Genomic DNA, 25,647 nt, shown 5'->3' on the forward strand with positions numbered 1-25,647 from the left:
GTCCCCCCACACCCCGCCCACGGTGTAGTTATCCCTGGCCCCCCACTTCCCACCCACAGTGTAGCCGTCTCTATCCTCTCCTCACCACTCACAGTGTAGTCACCCTCACTTCTGTATAGCCATCCCTTATCTCTTTACTTCCCACTCTCAATGTAGTCAGTCTTTTCTTCTCACTTCCCCACGTGTAGATAGATCCTGGTCCTCTCACCCCTGCCTCCAGTATAGCCATCCCTGTACCCTCACCCCTCTCATTGTAGTTTTCCTTGCCCCCAATCCCATATAGCCATCTTGTTCCCTCATCCTCCTTTCCCAGTGTAACCATCCCTACTACAAACCTACTGTGCAAAGCATTTGTGTTAGACACTGGTTATACAAAGCAAAAATGAAGCAGTCCCAACCTCAAGGATCTCTTAAGTCACAATGTATCTTTCTCTGTCCTCTCATCCCCTCCACCATATTAACATATCAGCTCTTTTCAACAAAATGTAAAAGACATTGAGGGATATACAAAACTTAAGTATAATATGGTTCCCACTCCCACAGAGCTCGACTAGTAGGGGATGTGAAACATATAAGCATATTACAAAATAATGAATAATAAGTGTATTAGAGAAATGAACAAAATGTATAAAGTAGGTGGGGGAAGTTATTACCAAAGGGAAGACTTGCTTCTTGATGTTAGGACATTTGTGTGAGACTTTAAAAGATTGAAATGGATAAAGAATACATGAGCAAAAATTTGAGTGAAGAACTTTCTAGGTATGGAGAAGATGCATTAATCAAGCATTTAGATCCTGCTTTCAAGAAAACCAAGGATTCCAAGAGGCAGAGATGAGTGAGAACAGCCAGTGCAAAGGGATGGAAATGAGATGGAATATTTTTTGTGGGGAAGAGCAGGTATGCCAGTATAACTGGACAGTAGAATACATGGAAGGGAATGATGAGTAAGAAGCTAACGAAGGTAGTATGGAGCCAGGTTGTGAAGAGCAATTCCCTGTCCAAAAGGTGAGTTTATATTTGATCTTACGGGTGACCACTGGAATTAACGTGTTCAGACTTGTGTTTTATACTTGGCAGCTGCGTGGAGGATAGATTGGGGTAGGGAGAAATTTGAGGCAGGAAGCAAAAATAAACAGGTCATTGCAACCTTCCTGATGAGCAGTGAGTGGCAGGAAGGAACGTACATAATCAATGTCAAATTAGAAACAAAGTTTGGCAGTTGATTGGTTGTGTGAAGTGAGTAAGTGATTTGAGTATAACGCAGGTTTTGAACCTGAGTGACTATAACAATGGTGGTGTTCTTGATAGAAAGAGGAAAGTTAGAAAGTGAGGAGAGTACAGAGAGCCTGGGGAGATAACAAGTTGTTTTAGATATGCAGAATTTGAGATGCCAATGGAACATCCATTTTAAAATGTTGTATAGTCATTTGGTGATGTGGTATTAGAGGTCAGGAGAGAGACTTAAGACTGGATATGTACATCTGGTGGTCATCTGTATAGAGATGATAACTGAATCCAAGAAAACTGATGAAATTACCCAGTAAGAGAAGAGAAGTGAACCCAGGACACAACTTCATGGTGTACTCAAATTTAGGGTATGGTAAGCCAGCAAAGGAGACTGAGAAAGAGCAATCAAACAAATAAGTGAAGCAAAAGAGCTGTCACAAAAACCCAGAGAAGAGGGAATATCCAGAAGAAGAAAGTGGTCAGCATTGTCAGATGTGGCAGAGAGGTCAAAAAGCATGAGAACCCAGAAAAGCCATTAGATTTGCTAATTAATTTGTAATTTTGGAGAGAGCAGATTCAGTTGAGCAATGAGATTGTAAACCAGAATGCAAAAGTTAGAATTGGTTTAGTTTCATGAAGATTTTTCTGTACCATCCTTTTTATAGGTTGAAATTTTTATATTAATCCTTGATAAATTTATAATTAAAAAAATAAAATTAAGAAAAAAAAGTGAGAGAAGAGAAAGTGGAGGCATCAGGTGTAGACAGCTTTTTCTAGGACTTTGGTTGAGAAAGGAAGGTAAGCTATAGGACAATTAAGACATACAGATGTAGAGTGGCAAGAGTAATTTTCCTTAAACATTGATTTGACCATATGACTCGATCAAGTCCAGTGGCTTTCAGTTGCTTCTAAGATAAAACATAAACTCCTTTGTAAAATTTTTAAACCCTACGCAATTTGGCCTCAGCCTGTCTTTTCATCTTCATTGGACACACTTTCCCTCTTGTCCTCTACAGTGTGACTAAGCTGGACTTCGTTCTAGTTCACACAAGCTACTCCATCTCTAGACTCTGCTTTTGCAATGGCAGGCCCACATACTTTGGCAGCAGTGTGGAGGAAAGAGCAGGGAAGAACTTGAGTCTTGAAGGCCTGAACTAAGGTAGTGGTTGTGTGAGAAAAGAAGGGTAATATGGAGGTGCTGCTAAAGTAGTGATTTTTTTCTGTAAATGAAGATCTGACCGTGTGACTGACCTATTTAATAAACTCTAAAGACACCATATTGCCTCTCTTTACAACTGGGCCCTATCCTATCTTTCTAGTCTGTTTTTTTCCCTCTGAAATGACATCGCACCTGTCATCTCCATTTCTTTTTACTGTTTGTCCCTCATTTCTGGAGTGCTCTCCCTCCTTACCTCTACCACATACTCCCTCTCTTCGCTCAAAAATTAAGCTTAAGTACCATCTTCTACATGAAGCTTTTCTCTGATCGCTCCAATTGTCAGTGCCTTCCAACCCAGAGTACCTTATATTTAACTACTTTGTAAGTATTTGTATTCTCTTTATTTTTATTTTTTACATACTTATATATATTTTTATGTCCCCTATGAGAATGTAGGTCTCTTGCTGGCCTTGGTAGCAAATACCTCTAATCCCAGTTACAAGGGAGATAGAGGCTGGTGGATCTCTTCAGCCCTGGAGTTCTGAACTGCAATGGACTGAGCTTAATCAATAGTATTAAGTACAGAATCAGTGTGGTTAACCCTTGGGAGCAAGGGGCAGGGGAGAGACTGGGTGGCTTAGGGTTGCCCAGGTCAAGCTCTAAATACAGCAGGTCAAAGCTCCCATGCCAATCAGATCAGACCCATAAGTAGACACTCCCACCCCTCCAACATGCTATATCCTTTCTTCCACCTGTGTGAAAAGACTCATTTTTGAAAAAAAGAAGGTAGGTTCCTTGAGTTTAGGAACTATTTCACTTTTGTCTTTGTATTCCCAGTGTCCAGTACAGTGCCTGGCATGTAATAGAGTAGTTCCTTTACAAATGCTTGTTGTTTAATTCATTTTAATGAGGACTAATGTAAATGAAGTTGTCACAATAGAAAGGATATAAATACAAGAACTGTTTTAGAAATAGAATCAGCAAGACTAGGTAATTGAATATGAGTTAAAGGGAAATATCAAAGACAATGCCAAGATTTTGGATATTTATGACTGGTTAAATGAATGATTTAGTTAATCAGAAGGAGGAGGAAGGTGCTTATGTTATCATTTCCCTGATGTCATGGTCCTCTTTGAAAACAAAGGACAAAAAGAACACACAACAACGAGTCTAATGGGAGAGACAACATGAAAATAACTAGGTACATACAAGATATATGCAGAGTAGATGGAGGTCATTTTGAAGGGGGAAAGCACTAACAGCTGGGGGACTGGGAAAGGCCTTTTGCAGAAATTGGGCTTTGAGCTGAGTGTTGAAGGAGGCCAGGGAAAATAAAAGGAAGAGGTAATTGAACATAGCTTTCCAGACATGGGAGACAGCTGGTACAAAGTCAAGAAAATGGGAGATGAAGTGTTGTGTTTGAGGAACTGCAAGTAGGTCACTATGGCTGAATCATAGCGTGTAGGTGGGAGTAAGGTATAAGGAGGCCAGAAAAGTAGGAAAGGGTTCAGGGTATGAAGAGGTTTAAATGCCAAACAAAGGAGTTTTTATTTGATCCTGAAGGTAACAAGGAGACACTTATTAATCAGAGGTGTGATGTGATCACATTTTAGATAAATCATCTTAGTATTTGAGTGAAAGATGGATTGAGGTGGCGAAAGACTTGAGGAAAAGACAAGATTATTGCATAGTTCAGTGCTTCTTAAACTGTAGGTTGTGATCCCATATGGGGAAGTGCTGAAGGAGTCTTAAGTGGAAAAAATTTAAGAAGCTCTGGACTCTAGATGAGAGATGATGAGATTCTGAAATAGGGTTGTGTAGCGCCAATGCAATATTTACAGCACCCACGATCACAATCAAGACCATGACTATAAATATCGCAAAATATACCAAACTCTCCATATAGTGGACAGAACTGAAGCATTTATTTTATATTATTTTATTTTATTTTTTGCTTTTTTTTGGAGGGGGGAAGGCAAGGCAATTGGGGTTAAGTGACTTGCCCAAGGTCGCATGGCTAGTTTTTTTGATGTGTGTGTGTTAAGTGACTGAGGCTGAATTTGAACTCAGGTCCTCCTGACTTCAGAGCCAGTGCTCTATTCACTACGCCACCTAGCCGCCCCTGAAGCATTTATTTAGACACCAGAAAACCAAATCCCAAAACCAGTAAGCTGATTCCATCATAGTACCAAAGATATTAAGAAGCCATAATAACACGGAGAGCCACAGCATCCTTTAGCCTTCCCATAAACCAATGCAAGATCAACATTTACTCACAAACCTCTCTATCTCTTTGCCTCAATATTCTGTCTCTTTGGCTCTGGCTCCCAGCTTCCTGTGGTCTCTGCTGCACCCTTCAGCAAATTCCCTCCATCACAGGCTCCATGTGATTACATTCAGCCTATTAGGGGGCAGAGTTTACTTTGAAAGCAGGGGAGGTCTTCAGACTCTCCCCTAGGTCTGTTAAGGGGCAGGGAAGATCTTCAAATTCCCATTCTCATTACATTTGGCCCCAAGATCTTTCATATCCCTTACATAGCAAAAATACATTAACAATAAATGAGAGTTTAGGGATAACTGGTGGAAAAACTGGTGTCAACAGAACTTTGAAACAATATAACAGGGATAATAGAAAAACTTTGCATATAAAACAATAGCTTAGGGTGGGAGCTTGGGCAAAAGCACCCCATCCTTACCCCTTTGAACTAATGGGGCTCAAAACCTTGGGGTAAGAGGTGAAAGTCTCTTCTCCAAAGCTACTTCAAGCTGAAATTGGATGTAAAGCTGTCCCTGCCCCAAGAGGTCCCATTTGAGAGTTCAGTTCTTTAGCTTTCATTTAGGGCTTGGTCAACGCCAGGTCCGGGAGGTCCCATTTGAAAGGTCAGTTCTTTAGCTGTCATCTGTAACTTGGTCGATGCCAGGTCCAGAGGTGGCACATCACAGTCATGTGCAGGGGGTGGCATCTGGCTTAAGTGATCAGGCATCTGCAGGTAGAAGGTACTAAGCCTGCAGGAAACAAATCTTGCAAACAAGTTTAACAGACAAAAAGCCAAAAAGAAACAGACATAGGATCAGTCAAGCCTCTGGAATCTATGAACTTACTATCATAGCCTCATTCATGGTAGAATACATGAGTTAAGGGTACAATTTGACAGTCATCTTCTCCTGAGTAAACAACAGCTACAATATTGTCTTTACCATGTGCAATAATTTCTGCAGCCTTTGAAACATCATCTGCCTTCTGCTTTACCTATACTTTATCTCCCAGTTTTATTCTATTAGTTGAACCAAACTCTTCAGTTCCTCTGATAGTTATTTCAGAAGGAGGGTCAGTTTTCACAAAGGGTATTGTCTCACAAGGAATAATAATCACTTGAACTAGTCTTATCATTTTTACAAAACTGTGTGGATTCTTCACCCAAATTTTGCAATGTCACAATAATTTCTCCTTGATAATTAGAATCTATTTCTCCAGCCAATACATGTATACCTTGAGCTGCTAAACCTGATTTAGGTAATATCTGTCCAAAATGACTTTTGGGGATTCTCATACATATCCCAGTAGAGATATTTCTTATTTATTTTCTATCCAACCAAAAGTCTTCTAAACAATGTAAATCATGTCTTGCCGAACCAGGTGTTCCTGGATAACGTGCTGGAACTTCTTGCCTCACAGTCCAGTACTCAATATTTCGGATCTTATATGTTTGCTGTTTTCTAATTTGCAGATTTGGGGTCATCATTCTGGCTAGAGGTGTACTTCCTCTCAATGGTCTGTTATTCAAATTAAGTAAAGCTATGAACAAATTATCCTTCCAATGTTGATATGAATTATTAGAACTTAACTTCCATAACTGCTTACAATAATCCATTCATTCTTTCAGTTAACCCAGATGCTTGTGGATGATATGGAATATGATGTATCCATTCTATATTATTTAATATACAGTATTTTCATTTCATACCTTTGAAATGTGACCCATTGTCACTTTGAATCTGCATTAGGGTTCCATAATATAGACTTAGGAGATCTAGAGTTTTACAAGTGTTTTACTGGGTTGCATTCTTATAAGGACAAGCCACTAGTACACCTAAATAGGTGTCAACACAAATACATATAAATTTGCATCCTTTATCTTGGGGTAGGGGACCAATACAATGTTTGCCAGATTTGTGCTGGGACTTTTCCCCTTGCTATCTCCCCCGTTACTACCCAAAGAACAGTTTGTTCCTTTTCCAGTTAACATATATGACATTCTTCTGCTATCTGCTTTAACAATGAATGAGAGATACTAATACATTGATCTTGTACCCACCAGTGTGTGGCCTGGACCTCTAAATGGCTGGCTGTTTAGTGGACCCATTTTGCTAATACCAGATCATCAATTGTTGTCAAACTAGGGACTATACATTCAGTAGCAATCTTTGCTAGTTGATCAGCATATGTATTATACTCACATTCTGTTGTGGTGAGGGCTGTGTGAGCATCTACATGGAAAACCGACAAATCTGTAACCAAAGACATGTCCCATATATCTTCCCATAGTTCTTTGCCCCAGACTTGTTTACCATGAATTTCCCAATTTTGATTTTACCACATGTAGCTAACCCATTAGCTACTGCCCATGAATTAGTGAATATATGACACTGTCCTTCTTGCTCTGTTTTGATGGCTTGATGTACTGCTTATAAGTTCAGCATATTGACTACTTCCACCTATCCCAGTACTTTCCAAAGTCTGCCTAGTACATGGATATTACTGTCTTTTCTGGCCCAAATATTTTCCTGTCCCATCAGTAAACCATGCATGTTTCTTCTCTTGTTCAGTCAATCCATCATATCTGTCATTCCATTTTACCAAGGACTGTACCAACTGTTGCCTTGGCTCAAGGAATGTATCATGGTCCTCAGTACTGATGTTAGCTATAGATTCATGTAGGGTGGAAACTCCACTTTTGATAGTTTTAGCTCTGTTTTGAATATACCATTTCCATTTAATTATGCTGGCTTCTTTTTTATGTCTAGTTCTGGGAGAAGCTGGGGTACTCATTACCAGGTCATAATTGGGATTGTAGGACTTAATGTTACTTCATGGCCCAAAGTCAGTTGTTCAGTCTCTACCAAAGCCCAGTATGCAGCTAACTACTGCTTTTCCAAAGGTGTATGTTGCACTCCAGATGAAGGAAGTTTCCTGGACCAAAATCCTAAAGGTACATTTCAGCTTTGTTGTTTCTTCCATAAATGCCTGTTTGCATAATCATCCTGCACAGTCCCTTGTAATTCCACAGGGTCATTTTGCATAGACCATAAATCAAGGGTCAATTTGTATAGCAGCTTTGGCTTCCTCAAAAGCTTTACTCTGCTCAAGTCCCCAGTCAAATTCATATTTCTTCCTGGTAACTTTATATAAGGGTTTCAAAATCTGTCCCAGGTGTGAAATGTGATGGTGACAATATCCAAATAATCCTATAAATTTTGGGGCCTTTTCTTATTGGTGGGGATATAGGAAAGTCCTGATTCTTTTGTCAGGCTTTCAGCAGAATCTCTCGCAGCCCCTTATTCCACTGTATTCCCCAAAATTTTACATTTTAAGCTGGTCCTTGAATCTTTGCAGGGTTAATTTCCCACTCTTTGCTTTTCATATGTTCAATCAAAAGTGCAAACTCTCCTCCACTTCTTTTACATTTTTTCGTTGTATCATAATATCATCAGTGTAGTGGGTAAGCTGTACACCAGGTAGCTTTAATTTATCCAAATGTTCAGCCACAATCCTATGACAAATAGTAGGGCTTTGCAGGTATCCTTGTGGCAGGCAGGTGAAAGTATATTGTCTGCCTTGCCAAGTGGAGGCAAACGGAGCCCACTGTTGAGAGTCTGTTGGGATAGTGAAGAAAGCATTGACCAAATCAGTCACTTACATAACAAGTTCCATTATATTTCTGGATCCTTTATATTAAGGTGACAGTATCTGGAACAGCAGCATACAAGGGAGGAGTCACGTTATTCAGTTGTCTATAATCCACTGTCATTCTCCATGTCCCATCTAATTTTTTTACTGGCCAAACAGGATTATTCCATCCTGTGGTTGTAACACTCCTGCTTCAACATATTCCTTTATAGTATTGGTAATTTCATCTTGCCCACCTGGCACACGTTACTAAGTGAAGTAATTACTTCAGAAGGTTTGGGTAAAGTGATTGGGTTCATTTTTATTTTTCCCACAAAAACTATCTTCCTTACTGTAAATTGTTATTTTCCTTCAGGTAAATTCAGTCATACCTCTAAATATATCTGTACCAATGATGTATTCAGGAATGGGTACAATAACCACAGTGTGTGTGTGTGTGTGTATGTGTGTGTGTGTGTGTGTGTGTGTTTATTTATTTATGCTTTTTGGGGGGGCAGTTGGGGTTAAGTGACTTTACCAAGGTCACATGGCTAATTTTTGTGTTGTGTCTGAGGCCGGATTTTAACTCAGGTCCTCCTGACTCCAGGGCCCGTGTTCTATTCTCTATGCGCAACCTAGCCACCCCTAAGACAATGATTTTTTTTTTCTTTTTGGAGGGGGGAGGGCAGGACAATTGGGGTTAAGTGACTTGCCCAAGGTCACACTGCTAGTTTTGTGTCCCCAGTATATTCTTTCTTAGGTAACTATCCAATTTTCATCATTAGTTTAACTTGTCTGGCTGATGTTACAGCACCTTCTAGTCCTGTGATGGTAATAGGAGTTCCATGCTTGAACTTATCAAGTTTCCCATAAATGAGGGAGGCCTCTGCTCCAGTATCTAACAAGACCCTGGTTACAGTATTTGATCCATTTTTCCAATATATAGTCAGATTGATATGGGGTCTGTGTATTTCTTTAATCTGGTATTGTCATAATGGAAATTAAAAGATTTGGATATGTGGGGTGAGTGAGAGAGAGAGAAGTGGACATTGTGGGCCTCAGTGACTGGGAGTATGGTGATGCCCTAAGCAGTGATAGGGATATTTGGAAGTGGGAAGACTTTGGGAAGAACAGATTGAACTCTGTTTTGGGCAGGATGAATTTGAAATGCTTACGGGACCATCCAGTTTGAGATATCAGGAGGCAATTGGGAATTAGTAACTATTGATTAGCAGAAAGACTAGGCATAGGGGTGGGGAACATGCAGCCTTCTTGACTGGGATAAAACTAATCTTTTTATTAAGGAGATTAGTTTTATGAAGTTTGGATTCAGTCAGAGAACCCCACCTGAGGACCTAAAGGGCCACATGTGCCTTGAGACTGCAGGTTCCCCACCCCTCCCAAGGGAACTATTTGCATAAAGATAATAACTGATTCAATGACCAAATGAGATATTATAGGGAGAAAGGAGCCAAGTACAGAATCTTGGGGAAAACCCAGTTAGAGGGCATAAAATTGATGAAGACTTTCTTTTTCCAATATATTTTTATTTTGTTAAATATTTCCCAATAACATGTAAAAAAAATCTAAAATTCTTTTTAAAATTTTTTGAGTTCCAAATTCACTTCCTCTACCCATTCCCACCCTCTGGGGAAGATAAACAGTATATCAGTTATACATGTGAAATCATGCAAAACATATTTCTGTTATTAACCGTGTTGCAAAAGAAAACAAAGAAAAAAAAAGAATTTGAGATATCTCTGAAACCCCCAGAGGAATATCTTGAAGGGTGGAGGTGAATTATGAAGTGCTGTAGACATTAAGGAATTGGAAGACTCAGCAAACACCACTGGATTTTCTCATTGGTGACCTCTTGAAGTAGAAGTTTCTGTTAGAGTAATGCAAATAGATGCCAGATTAAAAGGATTAAGGAGACCTGAGGAAATGAAGTGATGGGGTTATCTTTAGGCATACACAGCATTTTTTTCAGAAATTTAGTCATGGGAAAGGAGAAGAGAGAAGTGAATGTAGCTGGATGCAATAGACAGAATAAAGAGAAGCCTTTTATATGTTTGGGTCAACTTGAATATATTTGTAAGCAAGTAGGAAGGAGCCATTGTCAAGGGAGAAAGTGAAGTTGCATGAAAGAGAGGGAGAGAGATTAATTGTTGGAGCAAGGTAGTAGGAGGATGCAGAAGTGAATGAGATCAGGTTGTTGTTGCTGTTATTTGTCCTTCATTCTGGAAGAGGACCATGACATCAGGAAGATGATGCCATGACTTGCAAGGGAATTGGCTTTAAGTGAAGAAGGGCTGTGTAAGGTCACCCAACCTCACTTTCTCCTCTGGAGCCATCTGGGTTCCATTGGCAAGGTATAGATCAGCATGACTGGAGATAGTCCCACATGCAGTGGGAGACCTTGACCTTTTTAAGCTAAGGTCTTTCCAAGTTCTCACTTTGACTGAGGCAGCGCCCATTCTGTGATTAAGGCTAGTTCAGAAATGAATTGAGACTTGGCCCTTTTTACCTATTTAAAAAAAACAACCCTATCTGGGAGGGGAAGACCCTCAGGGTTTCTGGCTAAAACAGAAACAATTACTATTTATATTCACTGAGCCCTCAGGGCCCAAACAATGACCACTAAGTGGTACTTGGGATGGGACCTATTGTTGTTGGCCAATCAGTGAGAGCCAGAGTGAATTGTGGTTAAAACCTGGTCTTTAAAAAAGAAATCTAGCCAGTAAACCCCAAGATAAATTGCTAAGTTTCAGCCACCAAAATTTACATTCCTTTGGGTAGAGTACCCACTGGTGAGGACATGATAGCCCATGTCCCAAAAGAGGGAGATGAAGGGAAGGGAAGGGAAAGAGAAGGAATGGATAGGAAAGAAAGAAGGAGCAAACTGAGTTGCCCTACTGGAACTGGCCAGTTGGATCCCCAGTGGGGCACCTTGTTATCAGGAATTTAAGTGAGGGAGGGCTATGCAAAGTCACCACTTACTCCTCCAGAGCCATCTGGGTCCAGTGGCAAGATAAAGGTCAGGATGACTGGAGATGGCCCTTGAATGAGATCAAAGAAATGGGTAAAAGGACTAGTCAGCAAGGAGTCCTGTGATACCTTGTCTTCTAGAGGAAAGGAGGGGCTGAATGGGTAATGATTTTGAGAAATATTGAGCAGTAGGGAAGGGGAGATGTTATCTCCTGTTGTTTTAGTGAAGAAGAGTTCAAGTTTTAGGTGAGGAGTATACTTGTGATTGTAGAGCATAAAGGAGAAAGACAGAAGATCCCCGAGAATAAATTTGGAAGTGGATTTTATTACCGCAGGACTGCTGGAGTCACATGCTCAGATCAGACAGTGAGTTGTCATGGACAATGTGCCGGTTTTTAAAGAGACTACAATAGATAGGTTACGGAAGTTGAAACTACAATCAGTGATTGGTCAGTGTGTATTTGAATTTTCCCATGCCCTCGAAGTTTTTCCCTAGGCTGAGGGACAGGGAACCTAGAATGGGTGGAGATGGGGAATATCTAGTAGGTGGGGGGGGAGGGGGGTGCAGGGACGGGGAAGAATGGAGCAGGAATTTCCTAGGCTGAAATTCCTGCTCACAGATCAATTAGGGAAGGATGGAGTTGTGCTTTTCTTTGTAGGTATGTCAAACCTTTGACATGGCTGGGGCCACATCATCCAGGTTATCCAATTCTGTTCCTAAAGGATGGTAGCAGGGGTCCCTGACAATTAACATTTTAACAGAGTTGACATGGGACTTGACAAATTGTAGAAAGCGATTAATGAGACAGGGTCCTACAGTCAGGGGTATGATCAGGAGGAGGAGAGGACCAACCAAGGCTGATAGCAATGTAGTGAGCCAGGGGGATGTCCGGAATAGGGACTGATACCAGTTCTCAGACTTTTCCAGCTCCCTTTGTCTATTAGCAGTATTCTGGTGTACCAACTTCAGGCTCTCCCGTACCACTCCTGAATTGTTTGCATAGAAGCAACAAGCCTCACCACAGCCTGCACACAGGCCACCCTGTTTAAGAAAAAGAAGGTCAAGGTTTCTGCGATTCTGGAGTACCACCTCTGCCAGAGAGTCCACCTGTCTTTCCAGGGCTGAGATGGACTGCTCTATGTGGGAGAGGTTGATATTTACCTGTGTACTTAAGGCCTGATGGTTGGCTTCCCCCTGAATCAGGGATGCCATCCCGGTCACTGCAGAATCCACAAGGCCCAAGCCCACTGAGATGGTGTAGCAACAAGCACCCCAAGCCTTCCTAGGGTGGCTGCCAACACAGGTTCTTGGATCTGCTTTGATAAAAGAAAGCAACTCAAAATGGGTTAACAAGCTTACTTTAATCAGTCAAACACATATTGTTTACCTAGTTCAGGGGAAAAAGGTCAGCACCCCAAACTTCAGAATATACAGACAGAATTGTCAAGACAGAGAAACAGATCAAGTAGACAGTTTCCAAACTGTCCAACCATTACATCCATACCAAATCAACATCTGGGTTTCATCAACATCTGGGTTTTTCAAAGCCGGGGGCGGGGGGGGGCGGGGGGGCTCTCAACAATGGCTTCCCAGAGTCTCATCTGATCAAATCACAGAACACTTCTCTAAGTGAGCCCCCAAAACAAAGCTACACATCAGGGCTTATATAGCCTTCTCCTGGCTCAGAGAATGTAACAACCTTCTGGACCCACTGGCCAATCAAAAAGTATCTACTGAAAAACAAGCCTCCCACCCCAGGCTCCAGGTGCACTTTAGCCTAGGGTCAGGGAAGATCTTTAAATTTGCATTTCCATTAGAGATGGGAATGAGGAGTGGTACTGCCCGCCTTCCGTGGTAGTTCAGTTGTCCTTCTGGGGAAAAGTAATGCCAACCTTGTTCACCTAGGAGAAGGGTGACCTGCGGAATTATGGCCAATGGGATACACAGGGGGCCCTCGGTGTGTTGTTGTTTTCTGAGGAACACTGTAGCAGAGACGCACTGGGTAAGGCCATCGTAGCATGCCACCAGGCTCCTAGAGGGGCGGTAAAGCAGTCTGAGCTAGAGGCCCAAATCTCGTGCACAAATTGAGCTATACCGAGAGCTGGATAAAAGAGTGCTGGATGATAAGAGGTAGATACCTGATCCCTCTACATTCCTGAGGGTGAGCCTTGGGTAGTCCCACTCACAATTCTCTGTGTTGGAAGTAGGGGTGACTGAGGCATTTAGTGCCACCCTTACATAGTAAGGATGCCGGGGTTCAACACATCCAGCAATCTTTTCCCAACTTGTGGTTAGTGCTGTTAAGTGTTTTATGAACAGCTGACAGGAGAGTAAGTAAGGGGACCTGATAATTTTGAGATTCCTGAATCTTTGAAGATGGGGTGGGGGGGGCGCATATGACCTCCTGTGGAGGAGAGTCTCCACAGAATGAGGGGTGGAGATGGAAAGAGATTGACCCAAGGAAATCTTACCAGCTTCCTTAACAAGGAGGGCCGTTGCAGCGACACCCTGGAGGCAAGGGTGGCCAACCTGCAGCCACTGAATCTAGATGTTTGGAAACATAGGTGACAGGTCTATGTCAGGGGCCCAGGCATTGGGTGAGGGCTCCTTTTTGCCACCCCGTTAGATTTAGCAACAAAAAGATGGAAAGACTTGGAAATATCAGGTAGGGCTAAGGCAGCCACTGAGGCCAAAGCAGCCTTAAGGGTATCAAAAGCCTTTTGCTCTGGGCCGGACCAAGAAAGGGGTCCAGCTCCGGCAGTGGCAGAATGAAGAGGTTTCACAATTTCTGCAAAACCCAAAACCCATAGCCGGCAGTAACTTAATTGTACCCAAAAATTTTCGAACCTGTTTTTAGTCTTTGGGATTGGTAAGTCTAGAATGGTTTGGATTTGGGGAGGGGGAAAGGGATCGAGTGCTCCCTGAGAGAATGTAACCAAGATAGGTGACCTGAGATAAACAGATTTGAGTTTTCTTAGAAGAAACTTGGTAACCCAAAGACTGCAAGAGTGACAGAAGGTCGGAGGTGGTAGATAAACAATCGCTTTCAGTAGGTGCCGCAAGGAGGAAGTCATCAACATACTGAATTAGAGAGCAAGAAGGGCGGGATTTGTGGAAAGGCATAAGGTCCTTATGGAGGGCCTCCTTGAAGAGGGTAGGGGAGTTTTTGAAACTCTGGGGCAGACATGTCTAGGTTAACTGTCCAGAATACCCACTCTTAGGGTCTATCCAGGTGAAAGCAAAAAGGGGTTGACTAGTGGGGGCCAGGGGAATAGTGAAGAAAGCATACACAATGTGAAGGGGGAAAGAGACTAAGGGAGTCTGGTGAGAAAATCCCCGGGCCCTGTCAATCAGTGAGTGCTAGAACCTCTGGAGTGGGGCAAGGTTGCTCCAGAGGTTTTTTTTTGCTGGGGCATTCATTTTTCCAATGGCCTAACACTTTACAGTAGGCGCATTGGTCCCTTGCAAGAGGGGTGTGGGTACCATGTGGTATAGCGCCCACTCGGGTACCCTGTTTGGGAGTCTGAGGTAAACTTGGTGGACCTGGGTAAACTTCTTGTCTGCTGAGGGGCTGTGTCTGTTGTCATAAACCTTTTGAGCAATTTCTACTAGCTGGGATATAACCATGCTCTCAAAACCCTCCTGTTTCTGGAGTTTCCTATATATATATTTTTTAAAGCAATTGGGGTTAAGTAACTTGCTCAAGATTACATGGCCAGGTGTTTCTGGGTGGGTGCTAAGTGTCTGAGCCCAGATTCGATCCCTAGGTCATCCAGACACTGGAGCCGATGCTCTTACTCGCTGTGCTACCTGGCTGCTCCTGGAGTTTCCTTTTAATGTCAGGGGTGGACTGGGAAACAAAAGCAATATTTAGGGCTCGGGCATTTTTGGGAGCCTCAGGGTTAGCAGGAGTATAAGTTCTGTAAGCCTCATACAGGCGCTCCAGGAAAGCTCCAGGGGATTCCTGGGGCCCTTGTTTGACCTCGGAAACCTTAGTCAGGTTAGTTGGTTTTTGAGTTGCTGATGCTTTTAGGCCCTGGAGGAGGTATTGGTGGTAGGTGTCTAATAGCTCTCGGCCCCTAAAAGTGTTAGGGTCCCAGACAGGCCCGGAAGAGGGAAACACTCTCTAGACCTCTTCTCCCCATTCCTCCAATGAGCTCAGCACAGCTTTTCTGGCTCCCTGTTTAATTCTGTCTCCCTCTTCAGTGGCAAATAGAGTGGTTAAGAGCTGTTGACAGTCCTCCCATGTGGGATGATGTGTTTGGAAGACAGAGTCAAGGAGGTTAATAAGAGCCTGAGGTTTTTCTGAAAAGGGGGGATTTTGAATTTTCTGATTGTAAATATCTGAAGTGGAGAAGGGAACATATACTAGGAAAGGGACTCCCTCTGGGTTAATGGATTCCCTGAGGGGAAGGATGGCTGAAGCAGAAGAGGGTTCTTCTGAGAGCTGATAGTTTGCCCCAGTTTGGGTGTGTGGGGGGGAAGGGACTCAGGGAGGTTGGAGGCCCCAGGAGTCAGGAGAAGAGGCGGAGGGAGGGGTCGGGAAATGGAGGGTTGTAAGGTGGTGGGAAGTTATGCTCCTGTAGGGTTTTTGCGGGAGCTTTTGTCTCAGGAGTATCTGAGAGCGGATGAGCCACAAGGACTCGGATACCCCTTTGGAAATTAAGTTCCTAAGCCAGGGAGGGGGATAGGTGACGAGATCTAGCCAGACATCAATATAAGGGAACCGATCTGGATGTCCTGGATTCCCTGTGAGTCCCCGCCACACTGATTGGATAATTCGCTTGTTGAAACTTCCCTGAGGGGGCCAGCGCACCCTTAGCTACTCTCAAATGGCTTAGTGCGACACCCAGGGGAGTTTTTGATGTTCTGGGATGAAAAGACAGACAAACAGTGTAGTCTTATAAACAAATGTGTCTTCCCAGTGGAAATCAGAAAAGCTCTCTTGGAGGGGCTCGTCTGGTAGCCACTCCAATACCTGCTTTGCAGAATAAAAACGGGGAGGCTTTAAGCGAGCGAGCTCAAGACAAACCTTACGAACATGAAGAGACAGAAAAGTAGACAAACAATAGTCCCTACCCGCTTGTTCACCTCCTGCAGATTCTGAACAGGAAGCAAATGAGTTCAAGCAAACATAGGACGCATAAAAGCAGACAAACATTGACCAGATCACTGACAGTCAAGATGCCTGATATCTCAAGCTTCACCCAGGGAGGAGATGCCCAGTGACTACGTCTAGCCCTCCCCCCTCCAGGAAACAGAACAGAATTTTACTCACCCCCAAACTGGAGGGCCTGGATCCATGAAAGGCTGAATGAGGAGCAAGTTGAAGTTGGGAGGCAGACACGATCTTTCCCTTCTCAAGACCTGAGGCCCTGGAATGTCCTCAGGGGCTAGCCCCCCTAGGGGTTGGGGCAAGTAGATGCCTGCCTCCCGAGGCTGAGAGCTCTTCTTATTTGGGGATCTTTGCAGTGCCACGGAGCATTGCAGATCTCGCTAGGGCCTCCATTTATGTAGAGCATAAAGGAGCAAGACAGAAGATTCCCCGAGAATAAATTTGGAAGTAGATTTTATTACTGCGGGACTGCCAGGGTCACATACCCAGGGGTCACATACCCAGATCAGATAGTGAGTTGGAATGGACAATGTGCCAGTCAGTTTTTAAAGAGATAACAATAGTCAGGTTACTTGAGCTGAAACTACAATCAGTGATTGGTCAGTGTATATTTGAATTTTCCCATGCCCTCGAAGTTTTTCCCTAGGCTGAGGGACAGGGAACCTAGAATGGGTGGAGATGGGAATATCTAGTAGGTGGGGGGATGCAGGGATGGGGAAGAATGGAGCAGGAATTTCCTAGGCTGAAATTCCTGCTCACAGATCAATTAGGGGAGGGAAGGGTGGAGTTGTGCTGAAATTCCTGCTCACAGATCAATTGGTGGAGGGAAGGGTGGAGTTGTGCTCAACAGTGATTTGTGACTTGAAGAAAGATAAAACAATTTGGTACATTTGCTTTGGGGATAATAAAGAGAATTGCTAAGAAGATCATAGAAGGATTGTCAATAAATGGTGAGGACCCTGCTGAAGTTAAAAACCATATATATTCATCTGTAGTAACTAAAATCAGCTCAGTTTTAAATTTTCTCCAGCCACACAGCAGTCTGGGAGTAAACTCAAAGAAATCTGCCCCACTGAGACGTGTGAGTTGGGAAGTATTAGAGTCAGTCATCTATTTGACAGTACTCTGCTAGATTCTAGGGATACAGAGAAAGGCTAAAGACAATCCCTTTTCTCAAGGACCTCACAATCTAAGGGGAGGCACAGACAGTTAAACACATATTATCCAATGTTGAAGAATAGTAGAACATCACAGGAGTGAGGGATTTTAATGTGTTGATTAGGTGATCATTAAAGTAACAGTCAACAAACATTTATTAAGCACCTACTTTGTGCCAGGCTTTGTGCCAAGCAGTGGCAATATAAAGACAAAAGTTAAGCAGTATCTCCCTTCCAGGAGCCTGCAGTGGATGGGATAAAAATCATGTACACTGATAAGTATAATCAAAATATGTACAGAGTAAATACATGGTGTTTTTGAGGTTTGGGTGGGTGAAAAGGATAGTGAGAGCTATGGGGTAGATGGGAAATCAGAAAAGACCTCATATAGAAGGTGGCATTTGTTGCTGAACTTTGAATAGAACCAAGCATTCTAAAAGGCCTCGATTACTACCTGAGCAAAAGCACAGAAAAGAGACCTATATTGTTGTGTGTGAGGAACAGCAAGGACAGTTGGCAGGCATGGAAGGGAGTAGTGTATAATTAGCCTAGAAGGGTAGTTTGGAGCCAGATTGTGAAGGTCTGGGAATGTCAGATGTCCAAGGCTGAGCATGGAGACAAATAAAAGGGGGGTAGGCTGCTAAGAGAAGAAGGAAGGGTTGAGGGACTGGAAGTTGTGATGTGGGTGAGACAGTAGAAGAGGCATGTGGAACGATAAGAAGTTGGAGTTGAAGAGTGTTATTTTTTTTTAATAAAAAACTTTTATTTTGTATTTTATTTTTCCCTGGTTACATGTAAAAACAATTTTTAACATTTATTTTTAAAAAAAACTTTGAATTCCAAATTCTTTCCCACCCTCCACAATTCAATATAGATTATGTGTATATAGTCATGCATTTCTATAATAGTTATATTGTGAAAGAAAACATAGATAAAAACAAACAAAAAAAAACTCAAGAAAAATAAAGTTCAAAAAAAGCATGTTTCAATCTGTATTAAGGTACCATCAGTTCTCTCTGGGGATGGATAGCATTTTTCATCTTAAGTCTTTCAGAGTATCTTGGATCATTGTATTGCTGAGAATAGCTAAGTCATTCACAGCTAATTATCTTAGACTATTGCTGTTACTTCCTACATGGTACATTTCACTTTGGATCAGTTCCTATATGTCTTACCAGCTTTTTCTGAGAGCATCCTGTTCATCATTTCTTATAGTACAATAGTATTCCATCATAACCACATACAGCAATTTGTTCAGCCATTCCCCAATTGATGGGCATCACCTCAATTCCTAATTCTTTACCCCTAGAAAAGAGCCATTATAAGTATTTTTGTACATGTAGCTGCTTTTCCTTTTTGTTTTTTATCTCTTATTAGGATATAGACCTAGTAGTGGTATTGCTAGGTCAAAGGGTATACATGATTTCATAGCCCTTTGGGCATAGTTCCCAATTGCTCTACAGAATGGTTGAATCAGTTCACAATTTTACCAACAGTGCATTAATGTCTCATTTTTCCACATCTCCTCCAATATTTGTCATTTACCTTTTCTGTCCTATTAGCCAATCTAATATGTATGAGGTAGTACCTCAGAATTGTTTTAATTTGCATTTCTTCATTCAATAGTGATTGAGTATTCATATGGCTATAGATAGATTTGATCACTTTATCTGAAAACTGATCCTATCTTTTGAACATTTATCAATATTTTGATAAATTTAACTCAGTTCTCTATATGTTTGGGAAATGAGGACTTTATCAGAGAAACTTGCTTCAAAATTTTTTTTCACAGTTACTGTTGCTAACTGTATTTCCCTCCATCCTCAATCCCCCAGTTTATTCTATTCTCTTTCTCCTTTCATCCTGTCCCCCTTCAAAAGTGTTTTTATTCTGACTACCTCCCAATCTGCCCTCCTTTGTATCACACGCTCCCCCCCCCTTTCTGTTATCCCCTTCCTGTCCTCCTTTTCCTTTAGGGTAAGATAAATTTCTATACCCAGTTGAGTGTGTATGTGTGTTCCCTCTTTGAGCCAATTCCAGAAGAATGTTATTTTGAAGTTCAGGAGTTGATGCTGTTCTGAGATAGTAAATCTAAGGTATAGCTGAGATGGTGTGTGTTTGAAATGGGGTGCAGGAGGTTGTTGGAGTTAAGGTTGAACAACTGTATAATCATGGTGTTAAAGGGAGGCATCAACATGGAATATTGAACAATAATACTTTACAAACCTTAAAGTGCTATATAAATCTCAACCATAATCATTATCCTTATCTTCATTATTATTATTATTGTTATGGAAAGGAATTAAAAGTGCTAAAGTCATTGAAAAAGTTGAGAGTTGGTCAACTCATTGCAACAACAGTGATAGAGAGCAGTTTAAATGGATTTCATAGACATCAAAAGAGGAAAAGCTATTGCAGAATGGAGGTAAAAGAATGTTGTAGAAGTTACATTGGGGAGCCCTGTGTTTGGAGGAATCATAGTATCATTGATCTAGAGGTTAGGGATGTTAAAGGTCTAGTTTAAACCCTTCACTTTATAATCCCCTTCCCAATCTTGACCCTATAGTTTTATTTTTTGGGTTTTTTTTTTTGTGGAAAGAACATTCCTTTTATTTATTTTGTTTTTACATTTAATTTTTATTTTATCTTTTGTCAATTAAACATTTTTAACATTTATTTTTTTTTAATTTTGAGTTTCAGATTCTCTTCCTCACTCCCTTCCCCTCTTTCCTTGAGAAGGCAAGCAATTTTGATGTAGATTATACATGTGTAGTCATACAAAACATTTCCACATCAGCCATGTTGCAAAAGAATTCATAGACCAAGAAAAAGAATAATAAACAAAATAAAAATGTATGCTTCAATACGTATTCAAACTCAGGGTTTTCTCTGGAGATGGATAACATTTTTCATCTTAAGTCCTTCATAATTGTTTTGTAATCATTATATTGCTGAGAATAGCTAAGTCATTCCTGTTGATCATTGTACATTATTGCCATTACTGTGTACAGTGTTCTCCTCGAAGAACTCTCTCTTCAGAATCATAAAGACCTGGATTCAGATCCCCACTCTGGTATTTATGGTTTGTGATATCTTGACCATCTTCCCTTGAAAACTTTCTTTGCATTTTCATGACACCTCTCTCTTGGTTTTGTCTATCTCTTCCTTCTCACTCTCTTTAGCTGGGTGTAATATAATGCCAAGGAAAGGCAACTTCCCAAGGTTCAGAATACCAGCATAGGTGCTCTCCATTTTATTCAGTGACAAACCAAGAACAGAGAAGATCAAAACATGACATCATTCCAAATACAGCATTTACTAAATGTGATTAAATAATCTCCAAGGACTACCCCACCCCAGGACCTTCCAATCATTCAATCAATTACAAAGTCCCTGTTCTAAATACTACTCCACCCCTAGGCTGTACCTTCATTAAGTCCACCACAAAGCCCCTCTTCTCAAATGGAGATTAGTTTCCAAACATAAGTAAAATACATTCATTTGCTCAACCATAGAACACAAAAAGGTCAAAAGTTCCCCACCCCTGGATCACAATTGAATCTACCCCAGAGTTACATCAAGTTTAAACACAGCACTTAATACCCAAATGGAGGTCTTTTCTTCATCTTGACACAGGCAAGTTCTCAGCAATCTTAGTTCCTGGGGAGACAAGGCTTAGCAAGGCCACAAGATACATTGCCAGTCTCTTCACTAATTCATCCTCTGTCTGTAGAACAGTCCTAGAACCCCTGAAAACATTAGCAAAACCCTCTCCCAGGATTTCTGTAAACATACAACCAGAAAATCCTTCTTCAGGGCTTCTGAACCAACAGAAAGGTTCCCAGACCCCTGCAACAACAGCACTGTCCTTCACCAGTGGACAGTATTCACTCTGTCTGCAGAACAGTCTCCAGACCCCTGCAACAACAGCACTGTCCTTCACCAGTGGACAGTATTCATTCTGTCTGCAGGACAGTCTCAGGGCTTCTTAGCCAAAAGCCAGGTTCCAGGACTTCTTCAACAACAGGACTGTCTTTCACCAGTGGACAAATCTGGCAAAACAACATCAAAAAAGATAGACAAAGTACCAGCAAAACAGCCATGTCTCCTCAGTCCTTGGCAGCTCAGGGGGCAGGTCTCAAAAGTCCAGGGCAATTCAAAGCGGCCACCAGCAATTCTCTTAGTCTCTCTCTCTCCACGAGGTGCTGCTTCCAAAAAAAGGTCTTCTGCCTCTCTCTTGTGTCTCTCCAAATCTACATCACCAGCTTCTCCCAGTTCAGGACTTTCTTTTCACATCAACAAGCCCATCCCACAGGTGGGATTAACAAGCTCTGGGTTTTAACACAATCAATTTGAAAACCAAGCCAATACAGGGGAATCTTTAATTGCCATTACTATCACACTGGGTCATGTATATCTGACCCCCTAAATGTGAGTTTGTGTCAAGGCTCTGTTCTGGTTCCTTTTATCTTTTCTTTCTATATTCTCTTTCTTGATTAGATGTTATCAGCTCCCATGGGTTTAATTATCATCTTCGTGCAATTACTCCCAGATGCACATGTATGCAGATCTGGTCTCCTGAGTTCCAATCCTATATCACAACTACCTATTGGACATTTTGAATAGGGTGTCTTAGAGGCATCTAAAACTCAGGTAAAAAAGAACTCATCATTCTTCACAAACTCACCCCTCTTCCAAACTTCCCTATTTCTATTTAGTTAAAGTCTTCCTTGGCTTTTCACTCACCTCACTCCGTGTACCCAAAGAATTGTCGAGTATTTTTAGATTCTACCTCCATAACATCTTACAAATCTATCTCCCCTCCACTTGTACAGCCACCACCCTACTTGAGATGCCCAATACTTTCCACATATTGAAATACTGAATAATGAATCTCCTGAACTTGCTTTTCTGGATCAAAATTTTTACCTCTTCTAATCCATCCAACACAGAGCTTCAAAAGTATATTCCTAGGGGCGGCCAGGTGGCTCAGCAAGTAAGAGCACCAGCTCCAGTGTCAGGATGACCTGGGTATCAAATCCAGGCTCTGATACTTAGCACCACACCCAGAAATAACTGGCTGTGTAACCTTGAACAAGTTACTTAACCCCGATTGCTTTAAAAAAAAAAAAGTATATTCCTAAAATACAGATCCATCCATGTCATAATCCAGTTCTACCAATTGCAGTGTCTTCCTCTTCTGTTTGCATTTAAAACCCTTCATAACCTGTTTTTAACCTGTCTTTTCAGGATTACATTACTCCCCTTCACACATTTGATGGTCCAGGCAAACTGACTTCCTTGCTGTTTGTCACATGATTTATCTCCTTTTTTTGTGACTATGCATAGATGCAGTCCCTCCTCATCACTGCCTTTTATAATCCCTAGTATTTTTCAAGCTCATCTCAAATACCTCCTCCTACATTAAAGCCTTATTTGATTCCCCTTAGTTCTTAACACCTACTTCCTTAAAATTGCCTTGTATTTATTTATTTTGAATAAAGTTTGTGTATACTTATATGTACATATTTTTTCCTTGAACTCCTTGAGGGCAAAAGCTTTATTTTTGACTTTGTATCCTTAGCACCTAACATGTACATAGTAAATAAATGCTTATTGATTAATTAATGAGGAAACTGAGGTCCAGAGAGATTGTGACTTAAGGTCACAAAGATAGTGAGTGATAGTCATTCAACAAAGTCATAGAGCAAAGGTCCTCCAAATCCATCTTAATCTCTGTTCAGAACTCTATAGAGTTCAAAGTACTATAGAAATAAACTCTAGTTGGTAATAATTACCTATTGGACATTTCCCCCAGAGGTATAGTTGTCATCTAAAAGACTATATATAAAAAATAGGACATGTTTTCTTCCAACTACTACCCTAATGTAGTCTTTCCTGTTACTTTTTTTTTTTTTTTTTAAAGAAATTGGGGTTAAGTAGCTTGCTCAAGGTTACATGGCCAGTTATTTCTGGGTGTGGTGCTAAGTATCAGATTCTATCCCAGGTCATCTTGACTCTGGGGCCAGTGCTCTTACTCACTGTGCTACCTGGCCACCCCTTTCCTATTAGTCTTGGAGGTACTGTCATCCTTCCATTTGCCCAAATTTACAATCAGGTTTTTTATCCTTGAAGCTTACCTCTTCCTCTTCATGCTTCCTCAGATTTTCTTGCATTTATTTATATACTTATTAGTCAATGTCTTGAGGAATTATGGTGCATTGAATGTTTTAGTGTGTTGCACTATGGGAAAGTCAAGAGACTGTATACCTTTTCCTTGGAATTAAGAGCAAAATTATTTTTAAGTTTTTTATGAGTATAAGATCTGATGTCTTGATATTAGTATATGCATAATAGTCAGTTTTTGTTTATTTTGCAAGTACTATGTTTACATTCTACATATGTAGGTAAGTAAAGTTTATATTAAACAAAATTATAAATTTTCTTTTATCTTTGGTAACGTAACATCCAACATTTTTCAGCACACTTTTTGAGAATCTTTTGTTGTTGATTTATTTTTCTCTTCCTCTCCCATCTTCCTCCCTCCAAGTATAATCTAATCTCCTTAAAGTCAGATTTTTAAAAATCTTTGTTTGTTGTTCTTTGTCCTTGTTCTTGAAGAGGACCATGATTTCAGGAAGGTGATGTCTTGAGTTGCAAGTGAATAGGATTTTTTTTTTAGGCTATTTGAAGTCACTCTCCTCCTCACTCTCCTCCAGAGACATCTGGGTCCAGTGACAAAATATATATCAGGCTGACAGGAGATGGCCCTTGATGCAGTAGGAGACCTTGACATTTTTAAGTTAAGGTCTTTCCCAGGTCTCAGTTTGTCTGAGGTAACACCCATTTAGTGATTAAGGTTAGATAAAAATGAGGTAGAGAATGGCCGTTTTTTACCTATTCAAAAAATAGAATAAAATCAGTCTGGGAGGGGAAGACCCTCAGGGTTTCTGGCCCAAAGAAAAACTGTTGCTATTTATAGTCACTCTGAGCCTTAACCCAAACAAGGACCAAGTGAGGCATGGACTGAGCCCTATTGTTGGCCAGTCAATCAGAGCCAGAGTGATTTGGGTTTAAGGCTTGGTCCTTAAAAAGAAATCTAGCTCCTAAACTCCAAGATATCTTGGGATGTTTCAGTTATCAAAATTTATATTCCTTTGGGCCTAACACTTGCAGGTAAGGGTATGATTCCCTATGTGTGGACAGAAGGAGAGGAGGGAGGAAAAAAAGAGAAAAGGAGGGGAAGAGGGAAGGAAGGAAGGAAAAAAAGAAGGAAGGAAGAAGCAAGAAGCTGCATTGCTTGACTGAAACTGGCCATTTGGGCCCCTAAAGGGGTGGCTGCTACTACTACTCAGAGACTGTTGTTTGTCCTTTGTTCTTGAAGAGGACCATGACATCATGAAGGTGATGTCATGAACTGCAAGTGAATTGGATTTAAATGAGGCAGGGCTTGGCAAAGTCACTAGCCATACTCTCTCCTCTTGAGTCATTAATCTCTGTATCCTTAGGCCTAGTATGCACCTATTTGATACCTAAGAAATAATTAGTGAAATTGAATTTTACTTTGTTAAAATATTTATTTATTTTTTCCAATCTGAGCAGGATGTAAATGATTTGATTATTGGTTCTGTGGTGTTTGTTGTACATGTTTATTAGTTCATTAAAAAAATTTTTTTATTATACTTAAATGCTTACATGGAAATGAGATCTCATTAATTAGGGAGATCCCTCCAGTGTGCATATTGCAACCCATCCTTTTCTGCCCTTCTTGTACAACTCCTGTTACTGTCTTCCCCAAAATTTACTAGATGGTGAGAACTGAATAATACCATAAAGAATGAAGTAAGATTATATTTTGACAGAAAAAGACTTGTTGCTGATGTTGTAATTTCCCCTGAGTAAGTTGTATGTAATCAGTTCATAAGCTTATTAATGAGTTAAGATTCAAATTAATTGAAAAAGAAAGAAAAAATTATATACAAAAAAAGACATGCTATATAATTGAAGCAGCTTGATTTTTGACTAGAAAATAAAAAATGGGAAAGAAGGGGCGGCTAGATGGTGCAGTGAATAAATAGTGCACCAGCCCTGGAGTCTGGAGAACCTGAGTTC

The 25,647-nt window shown here is 41.1% G+C and overlaps 1 protein-coding gene across 2 annotated transcripts in view; it reads left to right on the forward strand.

The window, feature by feature from the left end:
- TECPR2 (tectonin beta-propeller repeat containing 2) overlaps positions 1-25,647 on the forward strand; it is a 140,516-nt gene that overhangs the window by 434 nt on the left and 114,435 nt on the right. The window lies entirely within an intron of this gene.

The sequence above is a fragment of the Petaurus breviceps genome, unplaced genomic scaffold, assembly GCF_028583685.1.
Source record: "Petaurus breviceps papuanus isolate PSGF00001 unplaced genomic scaffold, PetGlider_PUasm1.0 64, whole genome shotgun sequence".
NCBI classification, from domain to species: domain Eukaryota; kingdom Metazoa; phylum Chordata; class Mammalia; order Diprotodontia; family Petauridae; genus Petaurus; species Petaurus breviceps.